This window comes from Cygnus atratus, chromosome 3, assembly GCF_013377495.2.
Source record: "Cygnus atratus isolate AKBS03 ecotype Queensland, Australia chromosome 3, CAtr_DNAZoo_HiC_assembly, whole genome shotgun sequence".
Lineage (NCBI taxonomy): Eukaryota > Metazoa > Chordata > Aves > Anseriformes > Anatidae > Cygnus > Cygnus atratus.
The window spans coordinates 11338458-11361953 of record NC_066364.1 but is presented as its reverse complement, the minus strand read 5'-3'; positions in this window follow the sequence as shown (position 1 = coordinate 11361953).

The following is a 23496-nucleotide window of genomic DNA, read 5'->3' as shown; positions in this document are numbered from 1 at the left end:
AGACTACAGACTACATCTTATGTAGTCTATAAAGAGCAGGGAGTGTTTTATACCACCAACCTGACTGCTGAGCTGGTGAACTGAGTGATACGTAACACTTTAAGAATCTAATTTTTTTTTTATAATTCACTGAAGAACTTTGCCACAGAACAGTTTTGATGCAAGCAGAAGAATGTAAAACTATGCTTTTAGATAAGTGAAATAAGGCAAATAATATTCCCAATATTTGACAAGTGTGAAATAATAATAATAATAATAATAATAATATGAATAGATCAGAACTAGTTGTTGTTATCTAGATTTTATTTATCACTTTATAGGGAAAAGAACTGGTGTAAAACTTGAATCTTAATCTAGGTTAAACTGTCTCTCAGATACGATGCTTTTAAAACATAATTTCAAACAAAGAGTAGATGAAATCCTTTTGATTTTTTTTCCTTCTTTTGTCTGGAATCTAAAGTAAATCAGGTAAAGAAAAGCTACAAAACAAGCATTCTAAGTGCTTGTTTTTCGTTTTATTTCTTTTTATTTATATATTTATTTCCAGGGGGTTTATCCTTTGACTTTTTATTAGCTTCATGAGTAATGGCCTCATTAAGCCTGGAAGATACTGCTGGTGGGTCATGAAGTCCATCTCCCTGAATCACAGCAGGATTTATGGCTTTACTCCTGAGTCATTCCCAAAGAGATGGGTGGCCCAGCCCTCAATACTGAAGTGATGGTGGTTCCATGCCCCCTCTTGGCAGTGTCTACCACTTCCTGACTGTCCTTAGAGTTTATCTATATTTTTTCTAACATTTAACCTAAGTTTTCTCAACTGGGTTTCAGTTTCATCACATTGTGTTATCTCTTTGATGATGAATGTGAGCAATTGGTCTTCATCTGTTTTATCAAATAGATCTGTACAAAATAATTTACAAATGTAGGAATTCAATGTAGGGTTTTTTAAATGTTTACTAAGCTTTGCAAGACTTACAGACATGGACAGTGTATAAGTTGTAGATATACTTAATTTTATTATCTAAATTTTAAGAGAGATATTTCATTCACTGAAAACTTACAGCTCTTACAGCTTAGAAATTTTTAAATTACTAGAAGGATGATTCAAGAATTGAAACGTTACAAGTACTAAATTCTGAAAATTTGCAGGCCCATGAAATATGGGTAATGCAAAAAAAAAAAAAAATCAAAACAGGAGAAAGAGTTTCCTAGTAAAAGGTAGATAAATATATGTACTTTAAAAGCTGAGCAGCCTCATCTGAAAATCTCATCTGGACAAACTAATCTATGCAGTGAACCTGTTCCCTAACAATAACCTGTCTCATGTGTCCAGAGGAAAAGGTTATTCTAACAAAACCTTGATGCCTTTATACGAGCTACTTGCCTGCACTTACTTTTCAGTGATTAAAGAACATAGTTTCTTCCTCGCTGTGATTTGTCTCATCTTAAATTACCCATCTGAGGTGGATCACATGAATCATGCCCTAAAACTCCTTATTTTTCTTCCCTTGCTGTTAAAGAGTCTGGAGCAAGCAGTCACCTTATCTGACAGTCACAGCTGTAGACAACTTGGGTTAGATGAGATGAATGCCTTCTTGCTGTCACTTTAACTGGTGAGTACCTGCAAGTGCACTTTTCTTTTTTTTAGATTAAGATGTGTCTAATAGACAATCTGATGAAGCTGATGAAGTTGATCATTGTACAGAAGCATACTCCAGACCTTAGCTGGAAGTTGTCATAAAATCTAATGCTTCCACTCATTTAGAAATTTATTATGTTTCAAATTGAAATCTCTCTTTCTCTGTTCTCATATGAAAGCTGTTTAGCATCTCTTATCAGCTAAGAAGACGAGGCCACTCCGGCAGCCAGGAAGCTATTTCCAAGCACTATCCCTAGTCCATGAAGGAGTTAAGTTTCTCTTGATTCCTGGGGATGTGGAGGCTTTAAGCATGTTAGCTAAATTTATTCAGAGGGACTGACTCTGACAAAATCTGTGGAATGGAGGCTGTACAGGCTGTAGATGTATTTAAATGTGTTCTCCACCTGCACACATGCACAGCAGTGTTGTCCAACTCTGATGCATTTCAAATTGCTTGAAACTATAAATAGTGCTGCTGGCAAAACTGCAAACAGTAACTTCTGGACTAAACTTCAGACTTTGCACAGTAAAGTCAGTCAGCTCAGTGAATAGTACAGTTTGCTGGGTATAAGGTATGTTGTTGAGTCCTCTACTTCTCATTATCATTGTCAGATGTACTTCTGCTTAATCTCACGCTAGCAGAGTTTAAACAAAAAATAAAAAAAATAAAAAAATCCCAGTATTAAAAGCAAAAGTGATTATCCTGCAATCCCCAAAGGCCCAGCTATTGCCAGCAGTTAACCATTGATGTGTGAAGGTGACCTGGAGGTCAAAAGAGATTCCTCTAGCTAACAAGCTTGGTTTGTTCATGGGTCAGAGTTATGACTCATCAATTTCTACTTCTGGTAGGTGAGGGGTTATGACACTGGCAAAGTTTTGAGATTAAAAAGAAGGAAAAAGGAAGACAACAACATTTTCTGCTGTGTAGCATTTGCCTTATACCTAAAATCAGCTCTGTATAACCTGTCTATATTACCGTTATCAGAAAATCATAGAAACTAGTCCTCACAAGATAGGTCCCTTAGTTTTACAGCTATAGCTGAAGTTTTCATCCCAAATATGATTTTTCAATTAGAAAAGCATGACTAAGGCTCATGTTTTCCAGCCAGCTGTCCCAAAATTTCTAATCTTACATCAGCCACTGCCCTGCTGTGTGACTGCAGGCAATTTCTCAACTCATTTATTTTCATTTATGGTTATTTGTATTGCTGTATATCTAGGAGCCAGAGCCCTCTGTGCCAGGTGCTGTAAAAGAGAACAGAGGACAATTCCTGCTGGAGAAAGTTGAGAATCTACAGCTAAGGGACTGGGATGAACACAGTCTAACAGTTGAAGAATATAAAAAATGAGTGACATAGTATCTCCAAGCATAATAAGCAGTTATCTTAACATGCTAGCACGGTGACGGTGTTTTCTGTATCCACCATCCTAGAAAAGTGTCTTAAAGAAGGGGAAAAAAATATAGTAACTTGGCTCCTATGGGAATCTCTTTCAAAAAGTAAGCAGTAGCATGTGAGCAAGAACAAAGGTGTTTAGAAGTCCACATGAGTCAGATACATGCAGACCAGCTGGGAACTGCCTTGCTGGTGAAGGTCTGTGGTTGTCCTGGTGATATGAGAGAGGAGGAGTGATGCCATTGGATGAGCTGTGTGGTCAGGGTGATGGCCTATAAAAACAGGCCATGTGGCAGGACTGCATTTGTCAAGGCCATGGAAGGACACAACGGTACTCAACACAAGATGTAATGATAGCTTCCTTGAGTAGCAGGCATGAGGGCTGAAGGAAAATGTTGTGTTTTAGAAACATTATGATGAAATAATACATTTGAGATGCAGCCTGGATATGAATACCCACAGAGAAATGATTCAGTGATTGCATGTAAATTGTGAACTTAAATGGCAGGAATGATGGTAGCCTGGTGATGCTATTCTTTGACTTGTCAGTGCTATAATCTCTTTAGGGAAGGCACTGCATTTTCTATAACACTTAGCAGGATGTGTCCCCTCCTGCATCGTGGCAAATAGCTAATAGAAAATACAGTATGTAAATAGGTCCCTCAGCTCTGTTTAAAATCATTTTATGGATCTAGGTGTTGAAAAGCTCAATTTGAAGACTTAATTAAGAAAATAACAAACAAGGAAAAGGACCAAATAAATCCACAACACCTGCATATACTATGAATTCATTTTCCTTGGCAAAACAAACAAACAAACAAACAGAAACCCTCATCTTCACATTTAAACTAACCCAACTGTTAAGCTGACCATCCAGATTTCATGTGATTAAATTTTATTGCTGCCACGTCCATACTCCTCCAGGATTTAATTCAAAATGTGAATCTTTCCTAAATCACAGCACTTAAACTTCTAATCTTGTTTGTTTGTTTTGATTAAACAAAGATGTTCTGCTTTTTTTGTAGAAGTGATGTCACCTAATTGACTGCATGTTGGTTTAGCCTCTAAAGCCATAAAATGTGATTCTGTTCTTTGTAGCTTTTAAGCTTGATTAAAGCAAGCTCCTCAAGTTGTTCTCTAATAGCAGGGCTCCCCAGAAATGGAGAGAGATTCTCAAGTGGTTTAATGTTTAGAAAATGAAGAAACATCTCCACCCCCTCATGTAACCACAGGAAACAAAGTATTAAAGTTGGGGAGGGGGAAAGAAGAGGGAGAACGAAAAGTTCGTTCTCTGTCTTCCCCCCCAAAATGTGAACCACAAAGGACTGTTTTCCTTTCATGTTAAGAGATTTTCAGCATTTCATTTCCTTAGCTTTCTATATAGTATGAGCAAAACTCTTAAATCACTAGTTAGCGGTTTCGATCTAAATCTCATCATCTAATTATTTTTACAACGCATTCTTGGAAGGGTAGGAATGGTTCTGCCAGAAGATGTTTCACAATAATTAGAAGCCCCAGTGGGTCTCTTAAGGATGTTTAAAGGGTTCCATATGCAGACTGCTATGGGGAACCATGCTGTACACAGCTCTTCATTTGAAGCAATAAGTCTTGACAGCCCTTGTTGTATTTTATTATAGCAAACAAAATCCATGCCAACCAATCAGGTTGCTGGATGCTTTGCCACTCTTTACTGGGAAAAATAACAACAGAGATCAGTTAACTACAAAGCTTTTCATGTTCATGCAAATATGGGCTGCTTGAAAGGCATTTCTCTCAAAGACAGTTCTTTGTGGCATAGAGATGGCACTAAAAGGTGATTCTTAGCAAATAAAACTGATTGAAAACTAATGCAAAAGTTTTTAGTTTCCGTGTTTTCAATGAACATAAATAATTGCATTCTGATTTTAAAATGTATACACTGAAATATAATTTGATGATGTATGTAAGTGGCCAATTTGAGCAGCATAGACCTCCTTCTATTGTATGTGTTAGCCAATGAATAGCTGCTATATGGTTTTAGCTGAGTATGTCTTGCTGGCACAGTCTCTTTGCATGTGGTAAGAAGTACCTGAAGAACGGGGGCAAGACAAGAAGGATTATACCACATACTTTATGAATTTCTTTGTAAATGCTAAATACATGTTAAACAATGTGTAACCACTTCAGGGACAGAAAGCTAGAGTTCTTCCACAATGAGGGATTCATTTATAACAAGCACATAGAAAAAGTAGGTAATTGAGGCAGACAAGAAAAAATAAAACTATCAATTCAAATAATTATTATTACTACGAGGGCTTAGAAAGAGAACACAACTTTCCAAAACATCCTTTTAGAAGTTCTGAGTCTCACATATTGCTCTGACTTCTCAACTAGCTGTTGGGAAAACAGCTGAAGTTAACTCTTGGTCCCTGGGAGTAACAGAGCATTTTTGTAGATAAATAATAAAGTATGTTTTCAAAAAAGTGATTTGCCTGCATATGTTAAATATTTGTGGCTATATTAGGCATGCTCAAATGTATGCACGCAACTGCATATGCCTACACTTTCAGACCTAGTCCATAATGTCTTGGTGTTAGGATACAAACACGTCTCCTGCGTCAACTCTAAAGTCAGTCATTGGCTTCACCCCTGCTTTTATTTTAAGTGAATGCTTTGGCAAGGACGCAGTTTGAGACATTATAGTATTGAACAGATATCTGCATTTTGTAACATCCTTCATTAGGAAGGTCAATTTTAAATATCATAGAATCATGGAGTCATAGAATGGTTTGGGTTGAAGAGACCTTAAAGATCATCTAATTCCAACCCCCCCTGACAAGTGCAGGGACACCTCCCACCAGACCAGGTTGCTCAAAGCCCCATTCAACCTGGCCTTAAACACTTCCAGGGATGGTGCATCCACAACTTCTCTGGGCAGCCTGTTCCTCTGCCTCACCATCCTCAGAGTAAATAATTTCTTCCTTAGATCTAATCTAAACCTACCCTCTTTTAGTTTAAGGCCATTACTCCTTGTCCTATCATTACCTCTTCTGACAAAGAGTCCCTCCGCAGCTTTCCTTTAGGTATTAGAAGGTCCCTGTAAGATTTCCCTGGAGCCTTTTCTTCCCCATGCTGAACAACCCTAACTCCCTCAGCCTGTCTTCATAGGAGAGGTGCTCCAGCCCCTTGATCATTTCATGGCCCTCCACTAGACTCACTCTAATAAGTCCGTGTCTTTCTTGTGCTGGGGGCCCCAGAGCTGAGGGTTCCAGGCGGGGTCTCACGAGAGCAGAGCAGAGGGGAAGAATCACCTCCCTTGACCTGCTGGCCACCCTTCTTTTGATGTAGCCCAGGTTGGCTTTCTGGGATGCAAGCACACATTGCTGGCTCTTGTTGAGGTTCTTGTCCACCAATATCCGCAAGTCCTTCTCATCAGGGCTGCTCTCAATCTATTCTCTGCCCAACCTGTATTTGTGCTTGGAATTGCCCTGGTCCAGATGCAGGACCTTGCACTTGGCCTTATTGAACCTCATGAGATAATATATATAATAAATTATATTAAATAATAAAGTAGTTACTTCATTAATCACCTGGTAACCCCTACCTGTTGTTTCCTTTTAAACGATTTTTATATGAATGATCAGAAATATATCCTTTAAATGAGACCTTACCGTTCTGTATTGATAACAATTCTCCCCTTCCCTATAAGTCCTCCTTATTTGTCTCCACTCTTACTTGTAATACAGTTTCAGATAGAGCTTTTGATTTTGTTAAATTCCTTAATCTTATCAATGTAATAAACTTTCTTGACTTGATCCCCCAGTTTCTTATTTTGTCTCTTAAAAATCCCAAACATTATTTGTTTCTATCTTGTTCTAAAATCAGATTTATCAGCTCATGATCACTTAATTCAAGAATAATGTTTATATCCATCTCTTCTATGAAAACCTTACTCCTCCCACCTTATTCGCAACCCTTCTGTTACAGTTCCTAGGCTCAGGGATTCCTGAGGAGAGGGCTAGTCATCCCAGGCCCAAACTGTTCCAGCTGGAATTGGTAGAATCACTCAAGTGATTGTATCAACCGGCATTTTTTTATTAGTGTATGTAGTCCTTTTTTCCATCCCAAGCCAAGACACTCCACCTTCCCCCTGTCATTGTACATTTTAACTTAACTGTTTTCAAATTGACTCTTTGTTTATACCCAGACAATTCCAGGTACTCGTGAGATAGCGCCTCTGTTTTGAGGAAGTCTAATCTATAAACATCCTAAAATTCCCTGAGAATTTCTATTCAAAGGCTGTTTTTTGACCTTTGATATTTTGTCATGCATTCACTCTTCTTGTTTAAGAACTTGGAGGGTCTTTGTCTTTTCAGATCTTCCATCAGTTATCACAGTCAGTTTTTATTTATTTCATCTAAAGACTGGTCAAGATATTCATTCCAGAAAAAAAAAAAAAAAAAGGCTAGTTTCCAACTCCCATCTAGATCCTCTTGAAACTCAGACATATATAAAATCCTGGAATAATTTTGTATTCTTTCTGAATCCTCACCCTTGAAGGCCTGTTGGGTGATGAATACCGGCTATCTTGAACAGTGTCTTATTAGTAACAATCCAGGTCTCTTGTCATGTCTTTTCCATTCTTCCATGTCTCAGAGAACACTTTAAAAGAAAATAAATTTTATTGGGAACACCCTCCAGAATATTCCACAACATCATATGTTCAATCAACTTCATAGAGGAGTGATCAATAAGCTGTATACAAACCATCACTTTGAAGTTGAAACATGAAACAGAAAAGCATAATACTTTAAAGCATACCTCTCTGAAAATAAAAGACATCTCTTGAACTATAAGAATGTTGAATAATGTTGGTTGGAAAGAACTTTGGGAAACTGAACCCAAGCAAGCAAGGCTAGATTACAAATTAACTCAGGTTGCCCTTAAGATTAGGGTCTTGTCATCTTAGGTTCTGGGTAACTCCAAGGATGGAGATTCCATGGCATCTTTATGAAATCTATTGCACATGTAATTGTCATAGCTGTGATTTTTTTTTTCTGTTAAGCCAAAATCTACTTTTTTGCAACTTTGCGTATGTTGCCTGTTTTTCTTTCAATGTCAACCTGTCAAAAGCATCTATCTTCTCCACATCTGCCCAATGTTTGGAGAGAGCACTTAGATTCCTCTTAAGTCTTCCCTTCTCCAGATTAAGCAAACCCAACTCCATCAGCTTTTCTTCTTGTCACGTGCTGCAGACCCCTTACAATCCTGGAAGTTCTCCACTGAGCTTGCTCCAATTTGCCAATGCCTTTTTTTTGTTTGGAGGACCCAAACTGGACACCATGTTCCAGCTGTAGCCTCATGAATGTAGAAACAAAGGAAATAATTATTTCCTTTGATCTATTAGCCATGCCCTTGCTGATATAGACCGGTATGCGGTTAGGCTTTACTTCTGGAAGGGTGCAGAGTTCAGTCCTCTGCAACTGAGAAGGTAAAGAGCTCTTTCCAGTAATGGAGTAGGAGTTTTACACTGACCACTCTCATGATGTTTTGTACCTGGGAGGTCTCTCAAACAGCTGGCTTGCACAGCTAACCAAGGTGTCACACAGAGATTCCATGAAGCTGTCATTTGTGGAATGAATTCTTTGCTCTAGAGATAGGGATAACATGCTGATTTGCTGGTGTCTGTTAAAAAAAAAAAAAAAAAGGTCTCCCCACCACCAAAAAAATATTTTTTTTTATAAGAACCAATCTGTTTCAAACTATGCCTTGTTGTTCTTGAGAGTTTAATGACATTATTTTAAAATGAAGTGTGATTTTAAATTAAAATACCAAATATTTTATTTTAGAAAACATCAAAATAAAACATCAGTTTTACTTGTGGTTTTTCTTCTCTTTTCTTTGCTAAAACAGATACCAAAATTGATGCTCGCATGTATGATATTTTAGCTCACTTAGATATTCCTGTTCTGGGTGAAATGAGCTTAAAGTTAAGATCCATCTTGAGATCCATCAGTCAGTCTGCTATAAGTTTTATTCTTATGTTTTTTGTTAGATGTTGATTTGTTTAATAGAACCATGCAAATTTTGACACTCCTCAAATGCAGCTCGAAGTGAAAGTATGTGGAATAATGATCAGAATTTTTCCACACAGAAAAAATAAACTGTTTTATGGGTGGGTGTGATTTGCAGTTTTGACCAAATTTAGTTACAATCAAAATTGTTAAACTGAGTGGGACACAGGTTTGTGGCAGAGTTTGCTTGTGTCTTTCAGGGCAAAGCAGACAGACTCATTGCCCCATTATTCTGGAAATCAGTCTGGAGTCTCTAATAGCTCACTGAACCAAGCAACCCTCTGCTTGTTTCAGTACTAAGCTCTCAAGGACCAGTTTAGGACTGCCGTGATTACTTATGTGGAAAGAACCTGTAGCATGGTCAACCTTTGTTATGTTTACAGGGTTCAAGGTCTGATCTAATCCCTCATGGAGCTCTTCTGTACTACCTGATTGTTTGTACTGACAAGAAGGAAGGAAGGAAGGAATGAAGGAAGGAAGGATTGAGAGCAACTGGTAATACTGATTAGAATAAACAAGATTTTGTTTTCTTTAATTATTTCATAAGACGTTTGGATACATGAGAATATAATTCCCACTCTTTATACAGTGATCTCACATTGTCAGCAACAGTCCTCAGCTCCTCAGTGGAAAAAATCATCTCATTTTTAGGAGCAGTAGAGAAAGAACAGTATAATAAAGGATAAAGGGAGTGTAAGAAAACATTGTACATCAGCAAAAACAACTAAAAGTGGGGACTGACAGACCCATTTCCATGACTTTTGTCTGGGAGCTAGACTAACAAAAATATAGTCTAATGGACTAACTCATGGTGTTGTTAGCCATCACACTAGTGTAAAAACTCAATAGTCTCCTTGCCACACATAGTGCCTGATGATTTAATCATAATTAACTCCACAACCTTTACATCAACGAGAATCTTGTTTTCATTGGTGCATAATATTTCCAGTAAATACTAAAAGCAACATGATGCTTGTAAAATTTGCATCACGTTTGGCCCTAGCTAAAGTATATACTCCAGACTGCTGTAACTGAAGATAATCTGAGCTACTTTAGAAAGCCCACCATAGTGACAACAAGTTCTAGGTGACTGTTTCACTCATTATCACATAAATCAGAATTTTTGGCCTCAAATTGGAGACCCCAGTGACTGCCATATCCCTGCATGTACCATTGCTGTTTTTTCAGTTTTCAGTTAAGGCAAGAAATTCAAATGATGGAAGTTACCTGAATTTATTTAACACAATAAAAATCTCGATGATTAACAAAATGCCACTTGGAGCAGCTTTTGTAACCAATTAATTGGCTTCCTGCCTGCAACTCTTGGGTAACTATTTGCAGATTAGAAGAGGGAACTAAATATGAATGGTGTCTTGAAAGTAAAAACGTGACCTTCCCCAAACAACATGATGCAAAAATACTAAGCGGGAGATAGCCCTGCAGTGTAACTTGAAAGAAAACCACAAGTTGTGTTTGCTTTTCAACATCCACAAACTATTATTCTGTAATAACAGAGGGAAAAGTTTTCTCCAGGCAACCCTTCCAGTGGTTGCAAACTGGAAATAACTTCCAACCACTAAATGATGTGTATTTTTTTTTTATTTTATTCTTTTTTTTTTTTAAATGCATATCCGTGTTTGCACAGCAGAGCAAATATACTTCGTACTTCTAAGGATGTATCACTCTGACTGCTGAGCAAACTACCTGATGAACAGAAATATGCCATGAGCTGCACCCCAACCCCCAAGGAAAAAAATCTCTAAATGTAATTCTTGTTAGACTAGAGACTTTATATGATTTTTCTGGTACTTGCTGTGTTATCACAGGCAAGTCACTTGTAGCATTTCTATACGCCAGCACTTTAAAATGTAATCCAACAAAGCTGGGAAAGATGGTGCAATGATTAGGACTTGAGTTAGGTTTTATTTTCCACTTTCCCCAATCAGCGGATCTTATTATTGCATGAAAACAAGCAGGACAGTCAGAAGAAGGGAAAACCTGTTGCAATACTAAAATGTTCTTTAAAAGGGAATTTTAATATCAATGTTTATATTTTAATTTTATGAACCTAATCCTATATTTATTTATTTATTTTCCTGAGAATAATATGAATGAACTAGCTATTTTGGCTATTGGTTACTTACTTTTTCCTTCAGCTGTATTAGAGAAAAGGAGGTAATCAGGAACAAATCTTGGGATTTAGAAAGGAATTACCAGCTGTACCAATGTGCACTACCAACAGAAAATCATCCTTGAATCAAGGAGGATTAATTCTTTCTATCAGGAATATAGCAGACTTGCTGATTCAAAGGGTTTAGGGACAGAAAGGACTCTCTTATTATCTAGCCTGAACTTCCATAAAATACAGAATCATTAAGTCATAGAATGTTTGAGTTGGAAGGGACCCACAAGGATCATCAAGTCCAACTCCTGGGTCTCTGAGGACCACACAAAAAATCAGACCCTATGTCTGAGAGAGTTGTCCAAACGCTTCTTGAACTCGGGCAGGCTCAGTGCTGTGACCACTGCCCTGGGGAGCCTGTTACAGTGCCCAACCACTGTCTATGGTGGTTTTACCCAGCTGGGCAGCTGAGCTCCACCACAATCACTCTCTCACTGTCCCTCTTCAAAGGGACATAGGGGCAAAAATAAGATGGAAAGGGCTCAAGGGCTGAGATAAGGATGGGGAGATCACTCAACAATTATCTTCACAGGCAAAACAGACTCGGAGTAAGGAAATTAATAAAATTTATTGCCTATTACTAACAAGCTAGAGCAGTGAGAAACAGAAAAACAAACTAAAAACCACCTTCCCCCCCATCCACCCTTTTCCACCTCCTCGCCCTGAGCCGCACAGGGGAACAGGGAATGGGGATAGCAGTCATTCCTTGATGCTTTGTCTCCGCCGCTCCTTCACGGTCATTCTCTGCCCCTGCTCCACATGGGGTCCCTCCCACGGGATGCCATCCTTCCCGAACTGATCCTGCGGGGGCTGCCCACAGGCAGCAGCTCTTCAAGAACTGCTCCCACATGGCTCCGTACCACAGGGTCCAATCCCCAGGAGCAAACTGCTCCAGCACAGGTCCCCCACGGGTGGCAGCTCCCCCCAGAGCCCCTGCTCCTGAGTGGGCTCCTCTCCACGGGCTGCAGCTCTGGCCCAGGGCCTGCTCCTGTGGGGGCTCTCCATGGGCCGCAGCCTCCTCCAGGCCACATCCACCTGCTCCACCGGGGGCTCCTCCATGGGCTGCAGCATGGAGATCTGCTCCACATAGGACCCATGGGCTGCAGGCGGACAGCCTGCTCCACCAGGGGCTCCTCCATGGGCTGCAGCGTGGAGATCTGCTCCACGTAGGACACATGGGCTGCAGGGGGACAGCCTGCTCCACCAAGGGCCTCTCCACAGGCCGCAGGGGAACTTCTGTTGTGTGCCAGGAGCACCTCCTGCCCTCCTTCTGCACTGATCTTGGGGTCTGCAGGGCTGGGTCTCACTCCTTGCTCTTCCAGCTGCTGTTGTGCAGCAGTTTTCTCCCCTTAAATCTGCTCTCACAGAGGTGCAAACAACATCTCTTAATGGCTCAGCTCTGGGCAGTGGTGGGTCCCTTTGAAGCAGGCTGAAACTGGCCCTTATCTAACATGGGACAGCTTCCGGATTCTTCACACAGAAGCCACCCCTTCAGCCCCCTGCTACCCAAACCTTTCTATGTAAACCCACTACACCCTCTCGGTGAAGAACCATTTCCAAACACCCAGCCTGACCCTCCCCTGTCCCAGCTCCATGCTGTTCCCTTGGGTCCTGTTGCTGTCCCCAGAGAGCAGAGTTCAGCGCCTGCCCTTCCACATCCCTCGTGAGGAAGCTGCAGGCTGCCATGAGGCCTCCCCACAGCCTTCTGTTCTCTCGGCTTAACAATCCAAGTGACTTCAGCTGCTCCTCATATGCCTTGCCCTCCAGACCCTTCACCATCTCTGTAGCCCTCCTTTGGACACTCTCGAACAGTTTGATATCTTTCTTGTACTGTGGTACCTGAAACTGCACATTGTTCTTGAGCAAAAGCAACTACATTTCATATGTTAAAAGCCTTGCATTTTGGTTTTTGACTTGAGTATCCAGTCTTGATTTGAAGTTACTGCAAGCTGGAGAAAATAACACTTCCCTTGCATAGAAGTATCGCATTTTACCCTTCTTTCCATCTTGTCCCCTCCACCTTACTATTTATTTATTTATTTATTTATTTATTTTTAATTTCAAGGATTGTATTAGATGCATGAAAGATAAAACCTCACACTGAGTTGGCTATCCTTACTATAGTAACAGCTTCTATCAGCTCGAGAAGAACCCAGAAAAAAAAAATAAAAATAAAAAATAAAAATACCCATAATGCCCATAAGATCTGATTATGGTTCAGGCAGATTAATCATAGAATCATAGTCTCATAATCATAGAATGTCTTGGGTTGAAAGGGACCTTAGAGATCATCTAATTCCAACCCCTCTGACAAGTGCAGGGACACCTCCCACCAGACCAGGTTGCTCAAAGCCCATTCAACCTGGCCTTAAACACTTCCAGGGATGGTGCATCCACAACTTCTCTGGGCAGCCTGTTCCTCTGCCTCATCACCCTCAGAGTAAAGAATTTCTTCCTTATATCTAATCTAAACCTACCCTCTTCTAATCTAAAGCCATTTCTCCTTGTCCTATCATTACCTCTTCTGACAAAGAGTCCCTCCCCAGTTTCCCTGTATGCCCACTTTAGGTATTAGAAGGCTGCTGTAAGATCTCCCCAGAGCCTTTTCTTCTCCGTGCTGAACAACCCCAACTCCCTCAGCCTGTCTTCATAGGAGAGGTGCTCCAGCCCCTTGATCATCTTCATGGCCCTCCTCTGGACTCATTCTAATAGGTCTGTGTCCTTCTTGTGCTGGGGGCACCAGAGCTGAACACAGTACTCCACATGAGGTCTCATGAGAGCAGAGCTGAGAGGGAGAATTACCTCCCTGCTGGCCACCCTTCTTTTCATGAAGCTCAGGATATGGTTGGCTTTCTGGGCTGCAAGCACACATTGCTGGCTCCTGTTGAGGTTCTCATCCACCAACACCCCCAAGTTCTTCTCATCAGGGCTGCTTTCAGTCCATTCTCTGCCCAACCTGTATTTGTGCTTGGAATTGCCCTGATCCAGATGCAGGACCTTGCACTTTCATATTACTTAGTTCATTTTATGCTTCACAGTGGAGGTACAGAACAGCTTAAAATACTTAGGATTATTGACATTATTCAAGATAAGATATAACTGCATTTGGAAATAATTTGAAAATGCAGCTACAAGCTCATTTATAATCCACTCATCTATAGGAAGCCATCAAATAGTTGAAATTAACCTTTCTATTAATTTATTTATTTGCAAATTGTATTGGTCAGAATGCACAAATGTTCCATATAGGATAGGAAGAACATTACCAACAACTTTTCCAGGTACAATGTTCTTTTGGTATGTGACCTGGCAGAATGGCCTTCTACTAGTGACATTCAATTGAGTTTTAATAGAAATTGCACGCCTTTGAGCTATCTTTGAATACGACAACTGAGATGTGTGTATTCCTTCCTCTCTTCTTCGTGTTCTTTCTTATGTATGTCTTTTGGGCCGTGGCCCTATAATAAATTACATATGCAGAGACCAGTATATTTGAAGCAGTCCATTGGCTATTTTAGAGCTCCACATGAGGGTGGGGGTCCATCCAATAAAGTAATGATCAAGTCAGAGACGTTGGACAGTAAACTATTGGCAGCAGAGACGATCTTCATTTGTGTCCTGTACAATATGGGGCATATTATGGGTTGCTTTGTCTTTTCCTCTTGTTATACAACAAAATTATATATAGAAACCACATGGGCACAGTGGGGTTCCAAACAAGCTTCTTTACTAAATATAGAGAGCATATGAGACCAAGTTACTTATACATGGTATTGCTCAAACAAGTCTTTAATGAATGCCACAGCATAAAAAAGTGCTCACAGACTACTTAGAGAAATTGTACTCTGTCCACTGCCCATTCCAATGTCTTACATCATTACTTGAAAAAAAAAAAAAAAAAAAGAGAGAGAGAAGAAATTGTCAGAAAATAAAAATGGGAATTGCTTCTGAGTAAATATAATTAAAAGAAACTGTCATGAAATGAGTAAGTGAAGATTGTTGTAGTCAGAAATCACATAGTTTTTCAATAATGCCAAACCACCAGCTTTAAACAGAATCTGATTTTCATTAATAATTCTGCTTTCCAGTGTTTTTTGTTTTGTTTTGTTTTGTTTTGTTTTTATATATGTATAATTTTTTCAGCAGACCTTCTGGATCATATGTAACAATAATATGAGACATGCCACAAAATATCCATTTTCAGATGAAATTCCAAGATTTTGCTTAGTTTTATGAGCACTGGATTCAAACTCTGTCTGGATTTTCCAAAATGCTAACCATTCATTAACTCAAGCTATCATCAAACTTGAAGAAAACAGCTATTTGCAAAATTATATGTGTATATATATGCATACATGCGTGTGCCTCTACACAAATATACACATACGTACACATGTACGTATGACTATATAAATATTATTACATCTCTGGAATAAAAGGCCAAAATATCAGCAATATACATAGCATTGAAAGAGATAAAAGTCTGTTTGAAGGCCCAAGAATGAAAGACAAAATATCTGAGGAGCATTTAACATTCTAAAAATGTAAATATTCACACTGTCACAACCCCAGTCTCTGCTGCTAACTACAAGACAAGCTCAAAACATAATATAATTTAACTAAGCTAGCTACTTTGAGTTATGTTTTGCTGTCTTGATTAATTTCTTCCTAGACTTATGGCCAATTTCAGACATATTGGACTCTGCTGACTTTAGGATATTGTAAGCATCCTTATCCCCTGAAGAACAGATCTACTGAATTTTAAGCTGATATCTTTGGAAAGCTAAGAGTTATGGATACAACTCAGGGAAAGTCAGATACTTCCTTTTCATATCTGAATCAGTCATTCCAAAAGTGTTTAAGTCATCTAAACTTGTTCTAAGTAAAGGAAAGTGGGTAAAGGTGAAAGCATGAAGGAATTCTAAGTGCCTGAAGTCTTGTGAAGAACTCCTTTAGGACTTCAGACACCTCCTTTCATCTACCCATTTTATACGAAATGAAGGCAGAAGACTTAGGAAAAAACACATCAGGAAGTACCTACTATTAATTTGTAAATTGGTTAGTCAAGTCACTCCAATAACTTAAGTACAAGAGATAGTCCAGTACAAGAGATACGTGGATATACTGGAAATAGACCAACGAAGAAACGTGAAGATGATGTTTCCCTTCCACCAGACGAAGGGACCAGAATCTCTCCTATGAGGAAAGGCTGTGAGAGCCGGGACTCTTCAGCCTGAAGAAGGGGAGGCTCAGGGTACATCTTGTCAATAAATATCAATATCTGAAGGGATAGCGCAAAGAGGATGGAGCCAGGTTCTTTTCAGTGGTGCCCTGTGACAGGACAAGAGGCAATGTACACAAACTGCAGCACAAGCGGTTCCATCTGACCACCAGGAAGCAATTCTGAACTGTGGAAGCTGATGGAGCACTGGCGCACGTTGCCCAGAGAGGTTGTGGAGTCTACCTCCTGGGAGATCCTCAAAGGCCCATGGTCCTGGGCAACCTGCTCTTGGTGGTTTTCGTTGAGCAAGGGGATTGGACCAGATGGCCTCCAACCACAGTCCTTCTGTGATTTTATGTGTAAGTGCATACATATCCCATTTTATATTTTACAAGTAGAAGATATTGTGAGACTGTTCTGGTCCTATCTGTTGGCTGTTATGATGCTAAACAAAACTCCCAAGTAGCTCACAATACTGTATTACTCTATTTTCTTTTCTTTTTTTTTCACTGTGTATCTTGATTGTTCAGACTCATTGCAGATACCATGGACTGAAGAGAACCCAAGTGCCATACATGATCCACTCAGCTTTCAATTAAACATAGACAAAACCATATTTTTTTTTGTATGATTTCCAATATTACTCTTGGTCAGTATAACATTTAGCTAGGTATCTTGGTCCAGTAGACTCACAGTGAAGAGTTGGAAAGAGTAGTGTTACGGACTTTTCCTATATCCTATGAAAATGTCCTGCCTGTGAGACTGTAGCTAGCTGACAAGAGTTAGACAGGAAAAAGCCTGAATAACCATCTTCAGAGTTAACCAGAAGGAGTAAAACAAACCTTGACTACTTCCTCTGCTCCTTGGCCTGTCTGTAATGACACCCATAAACAATAGACCAATTCTCTGGCCTTGAGGCCAACTGGATTTATCTGTCTGTGTGCAATTCCATGGTCTCCCCAGAACAAGGTAGCCATGTCATAAATTCTGAACTATGTTTGGGAATTGTTTTGGAAAGTGCTAACTGGGCCCAAGCCAAAACTTTGTTAGCATCCATGCTATCAGTTTAAGGGCTTAAGTGATCAAATTTTATTGCCCACAGCCAACCCCCCCAATCCACCTTAATTTATTAAAATAATCTTGGTCTTTGTATCTTAGAATGCAGAACACAAACATTCATGGCCATGGAAGAAATACACCATGTTTCCTCCAGCCCACTAGCTGTACATTGTCATAGCTCCTACTGAAAGAGGGAAGTTTTTTTTCTTCTAAGATTGTCCTGTAACCTCATAGTTGGGGCATTAAGGAAGCAGAAGATTCTGGTTCAAAGTTTTCTCTAAAATTAAATTATCTTTACTACATTAAGCATATTAGAATCCCCATTGTATTTTGGATCCAGGATGAATAGATTTGTGCCATAAACAAATACTTCCTTGAAAAGGAGGAGTTCAGATACACAGATACACAATGTACCCAGTCTTTCTTACTGGTTAGATTCAGCATCCTTGTTCTACTTTGACCATTGTTCATGTTTAGCCTGTGAACTTATCTTTGGAGACAATTAACAAGTCTCCTTTACTAGCTTCTGGAGCCTTGTTGCCTACTCTGGGCACTTAGGCTAAGTGGTAGCGATCTTGCCCTATACATTTATTGAATAATTATCCTTGTTAATGAAGTTATTTACTCCAGCCTAAAACAGTCTCCCAGATGTGTTTTAGATTTTAATACTCTCAAAGTAGAAACCTGAGACAAAATTCTGCTTTATATTTCACTAGTAAAAAATCTGGAACATTTCCATTGATGGATTTCATGGCTATGTTTGTGGGATGTATTCTGGACTATCTGTTCATTCTCTCAGCACAGTGTATTTGCAAGCAAGATAGACCCTCTTTACATCCACTAAAACATTAGCAGAATCAAACAGCCTCTGTAAAACATTTGTATTTTGACAAATTGGCAAATTTCCATAAAATATTTTTCCTTGGAATTTTTATGATCAGCTTACCCATAGTCTTTTTCACTCATGCATGAAAAATGCCAAAAAGCTATATAAATATTTAGCTTGATTTATGATTGTTTTCTGGGCTTGAGAAAGGCTGTGAAACAGCTAAGAAGAGCAAAGAAATCACAGTCCAAAGAGCATGTGGCAAGGCATCAACTGCTGTTCCTTATTAATCCCTAAAGTACATCCCAGCAAAATTAAATAAATTAGTTTAGCCTGTTCAACAGGCCTTACCATTGTCTCCAAAAGGAATATCTCCTACTGCCTCAGAATCAACTGAAATGTAGATCATCAAATTGCTGAAATTGGGAAGATATGATTAGACTCTGCAATTGTTCCATGTTCTTTCATTTCTGCAGTGATCTATACTGATTAATTCCATGCAAAAGGTATGAAAATCTAAAAGAAACTCTTTCCTCACAGAATTTCCATCCAATTTTACAACCCAATGTATTTGGAATTCTTTGAATAAGGTTCAGAAAAGCATCCAAGCTTTCTGATGTTCCTCCCTAAATTACATGGGATGCTGGGGACACATTAAAGGATTTTAAAGGGTAGGAAATGTACTATATCATTTTTTGAGTCCATAAGTGATTTTCTCTTCTTGCCAACTGTACTCATGAGACTCAAGGGCACAAACAGACAGCCAAAGAGCATTTTTAATGGATTCTTTCACATAAAAATATCATCTAGTTCTGCTGCCCGTGCTTATGTATTTTTCCCCAAATATATGCTGTAGTAATTACTTCTTAAGGAAAAGGGAGAGAAAATGTTTAAGTACCAAGATGTGAGTTTATTTTTAATAATCCCTCATGTTCATTGTGTTATGTATCCAATGGCCTTTTAAAAGTTTGGCAGCCAGCCTATAAGTATAACACTAATACTGTGGGCTCTTTGTGTTACTGGTAAAATTTTATTTTCAGGAATTTAAAAAGATATTAGTGACACAAGCCATTTCAACAATAAGCAGGTAGCTAACATGTTACGGGAAACAATGAGTTTGCTATTAATTTGTTCACTCAGCAGCACATGATAGAGTGAATTTTCAGCCTCGTTTGGAGCAAATTTTTTAACACTTTCCTTCTATTATTTTGGATAATTAAATTTCAAATATAGCAAGTTTCCAGTAGCTTTCAGTCTAAAGCTGAGCAATACAATTATTATTATTATTATTATTTTAGGATCTGTGTCTCTGCTGGTTTTAGAGAACTCATTTTTTCAGGTTCATGCAAGGGTTTGTTGACTAAAGTTGCAAATATGATCTTTTTCAACAATTAACAAAAGAAAAGAAGATGCATACTCAGGATATTTTCAGCAAGACTAAATATAATTCAAATGTTTCACATGAAAGATAACCTACAGATAGTGGCACACTTACTAATCTATAAAGTACAACATCAAATGCATGCATGTCACCATGTTTTGCTCTTATAGACAAGCCCATATATCTGCCTTCACTTATTGATTCCATAGCTGTGGTTCAGTCCTGCTGCATTGGGGTAGCATAACATGGGAGAGAGTGGCACAGCTAAACACTGGGGTCTACTATCTCAAAAGTCTCTTCTAGATGACTCATTTGTGAAAAACTTTTAGCAGAAGTGTGGACAGAGATATGCTTTGACCAGATACTAACACTAAAAGTCTTTTAAAAACTCCTATGGTTATTAAACCAATATAAGCAGAATGAATTAGAAGAACGAATGAAATCAGGGAATCACAGAATGTCTGACGTTGGAAGGCACCTCTGGGGCTCATCTGGTCCATCCCCTGCTCAAGCAGAGACACCCAGAGCAGGGTGCCCAGGACTACGTCCAGGTGGCTTTTGAAGGTCTCCAAGGAGGAGACTCCACAGCCTCTGGGCAACCTGTGGCAGGGTTCAGTCACCTGCTCAGCATAGAAGTGCTGCCTGATGTTCAGACAGAACTTGTGTTCTTCTTCTCCGCCCCAGTTCTTTCAGCATTTGGGTTATCAGCCTTTCCTCCTCATTTTGTGTTGTTTACAAACTGCAAATTCTAAATATTAAATAAACATTCTAAACATATAACAGTTATTATATTTTAAAATTAGATAATAGTCTAAAGCATCATCTTGCTGTATTCTCAGGTGAATTTTATGAAACATTTTCTCTGGGAGAGAATGCCATTAAAAATACACAAATATAATCTTCTCTTTAGCATTAATGACACTCATAATGCAATTTACTAAAAAAAAGGACCAGAAGAGTAGAGAGAGGTGCAGTGTGAGAGGTCTGCCTGCAAATGTGGGGACAGGTGGACCAAAGTTCAGTTCAGCTGCTCTTTGTCAGTCACCTGTAGACAAAGGAGTTCATGTGTGACCACAATTGGACCTACTTTAGGGCTTTCTTCTAGCAAGGATCTGTTTATCCAGGACAAGGTGTAAAAGGAAGACATAAATGGTCCAGTGATGAAATGTGCAGTCATGTTTGTAAGCTGAAAAACACCACTGACATGGCTAAGTGCTGTTAACTACCTGAATTAATGGGCATCATTGCTTGGCATAGCTCTCTAGTTTCACACAAGCTACTGAATGCATACAGAATGATAGTTTCTGTCAGTGTAGTTCTTAATTTGATTTAAAATCGTGACCATGAGGTAAGAAGTTCTGAGTCTTAGTACCAACCCTCTGGGTTAGACACAGTCCTGCAAAATTCTGATTCAAAGTTTTTTGTGGGCTTTTTTTTTTTTTTTTTAGTTTAAGATTTTATATTGAATTTAAGTGGCTCAAGACTGCAGAACTTAAAGAAAACCAGATCCTACCACTTTATGGCCTCCTTTCTTGTTTGTTTTCAGGGAAGTTAGGAGAAGCTGTGCATGCTCAGCATTTCAAAAGGCAGCCCTTTACTGCATTGTAGTAGTAATTGCAGTGAACCATACCAGAAGGGTTGAACAAGTCACTGCATGGCAACTCTATCTCCTGCTTCAGTTGTAATCATCAGTGAGCTGTTTCTTGATTCATGACACTGTCTAAATGTCCTCTGCTTCTCACAGTTTAAACTCCTAAATCACATTGTTGGGAAGACGCTTCTTCCCACCTCCCTCCCATGGCCACATAGGTATTGTTTCTTGTTTGTTTGGTTGGTTGGTTTGGCTTGGCTTGGTTTGTTTTTTTTTAAGAACACTAGAAGTTGAATGTGATGAAGCTGTTCCTAAGCAGAGAAAGACAAGTTGGTAGAAATTTGGAGACGAAGTCCCTTCTTGGACTAAAGGAGGAAAAATAATTTTCTTCACAGTTGTGTCATTCAGTAGTTTTCTTATCTCCTGCCGAACCTGAGCAATTGCACAACAACCAGGATGCCTGTGATATATGGAGTAATAATTCGTGTCAAGAAGATGGTTGATGTTAATAAAGAAGGGGGAGATGTGGGAGTGTGGCCATGGGGGTCGACAAGCCCCGTGGTTGGTGATAACATCAGACTCTTAGCGATGAGGCCATCGGGAACAAAGAAGGGTGATTCAGGAGACCTTGCCGTCTCGGGTTGCTTGTTCTCCCGCTGTTAAGGCATGGAAGTTGCTGGGGGGTTGCTGGTTGCCAGGCAAAGTTCTTTGACCAATGAGGAGTTCGTGGAAAAGGACTGCTGTGGGGCGAATAGTATAAGAAGGGAGCCTGTCCTCAATATGGGATGTAACACATATATAATGACTAAACGCGAGAAAAGACGGCCTCGCATAAGTTAGTGTCAATCACATTTTGTTACTTTCGGGAACCTTGTGGAGGGCAGAGCATGCGCAGAAGAAGAGGGAGCCGGCCGAAGCCACCCCTACGGTCTGGACGAGATAATTATAATAGGAAGCGGGTATAGTCATACATATGTATAGCGTACTCGGGTTTCTTATGAATATGTAAAACAATGTTCTATATATTTAGAAAGTTCGACGGTTGTGCGTGTTGATGGAGCGTAGACTTTCTATGCGCTCAGTGCTGTTTACTTGCATTTTATAAATACTACTAAATTCAGATTGAGTTGTATCACATTTATAACAATGCCTATGGGACTGGAAGGGAGTTTACAAGGAAACACCTGACTTCCAAAACTTTGTTTTTTCTTTTTTTTTCCTTTGTATATTTTTACCATATATGTTAAACATATAAATAATCCACGGAAATCAGTCGTCTCCAATTCAACCCAGGAACATTGCTGTCTTTATGGTACAACACTACAGCTCCAAACAGTGTAGTAAGTACTATAACGCACCATTATGTGATCAATAGACAAATCCATAGGATGTAAGAAGCTGGGGCTGAAGGAACATGACCCAGGTTAAAGAATCTCCTCGGTAAATCCACCAATAATCTGACTATTTTGTAAAAGCCAGTGAACACCACATTCTTTTCAAATAAACAAACAAAACAAAACAAACAAAAACTGTTTTGAAAGATAACAAAAATGATTATAGCTTGTGAGAGGCCTTGTCCTGCTAGAACACATGAACTGGGCTTCAGGCATGTTTATGGGTTTAAACCCTTTAGGGAACTTTGGCATCATGCAGCTGAGTTTCTGGATCCCATTAAGACCTGGGTAGATCTGGGCATGCAGACAATGCAGAACTGCAGGTGCCTAGAGAACATCCAGGTCCAAATGTGGTGAGCCTGATGAGTGCAGATGCTTTCAGAGTTACTCAAATGTTGGGTGGGGATTGAAATGGGAGGAGGGAAGAGAGTGAATTTCTGTCTGGGACATAGATATCTAAGGAATATATAAAATTATATGTAATATGAATACATTTCTTCTTTTGTTAAGTCTTTCAAATGCAAATATAAAAGTAGACAAGGTAGCCCAAATTCTACGTATATAGATGGAAAATATTTTGATTTATGCTGATGCAAATAATAGAGGAAATTATTCCAATAACATGAAAAAAGTGATTCAACACTTTCCCAAGAAATAAATTATTCTTCCTCCCTCCCCCCATAGAAGAGTTAAGAATAAGCTAAGTAGATACCAAGTTTGGGGACTAAAATTCTTTGTTTGAGAAAGCAAATAAAT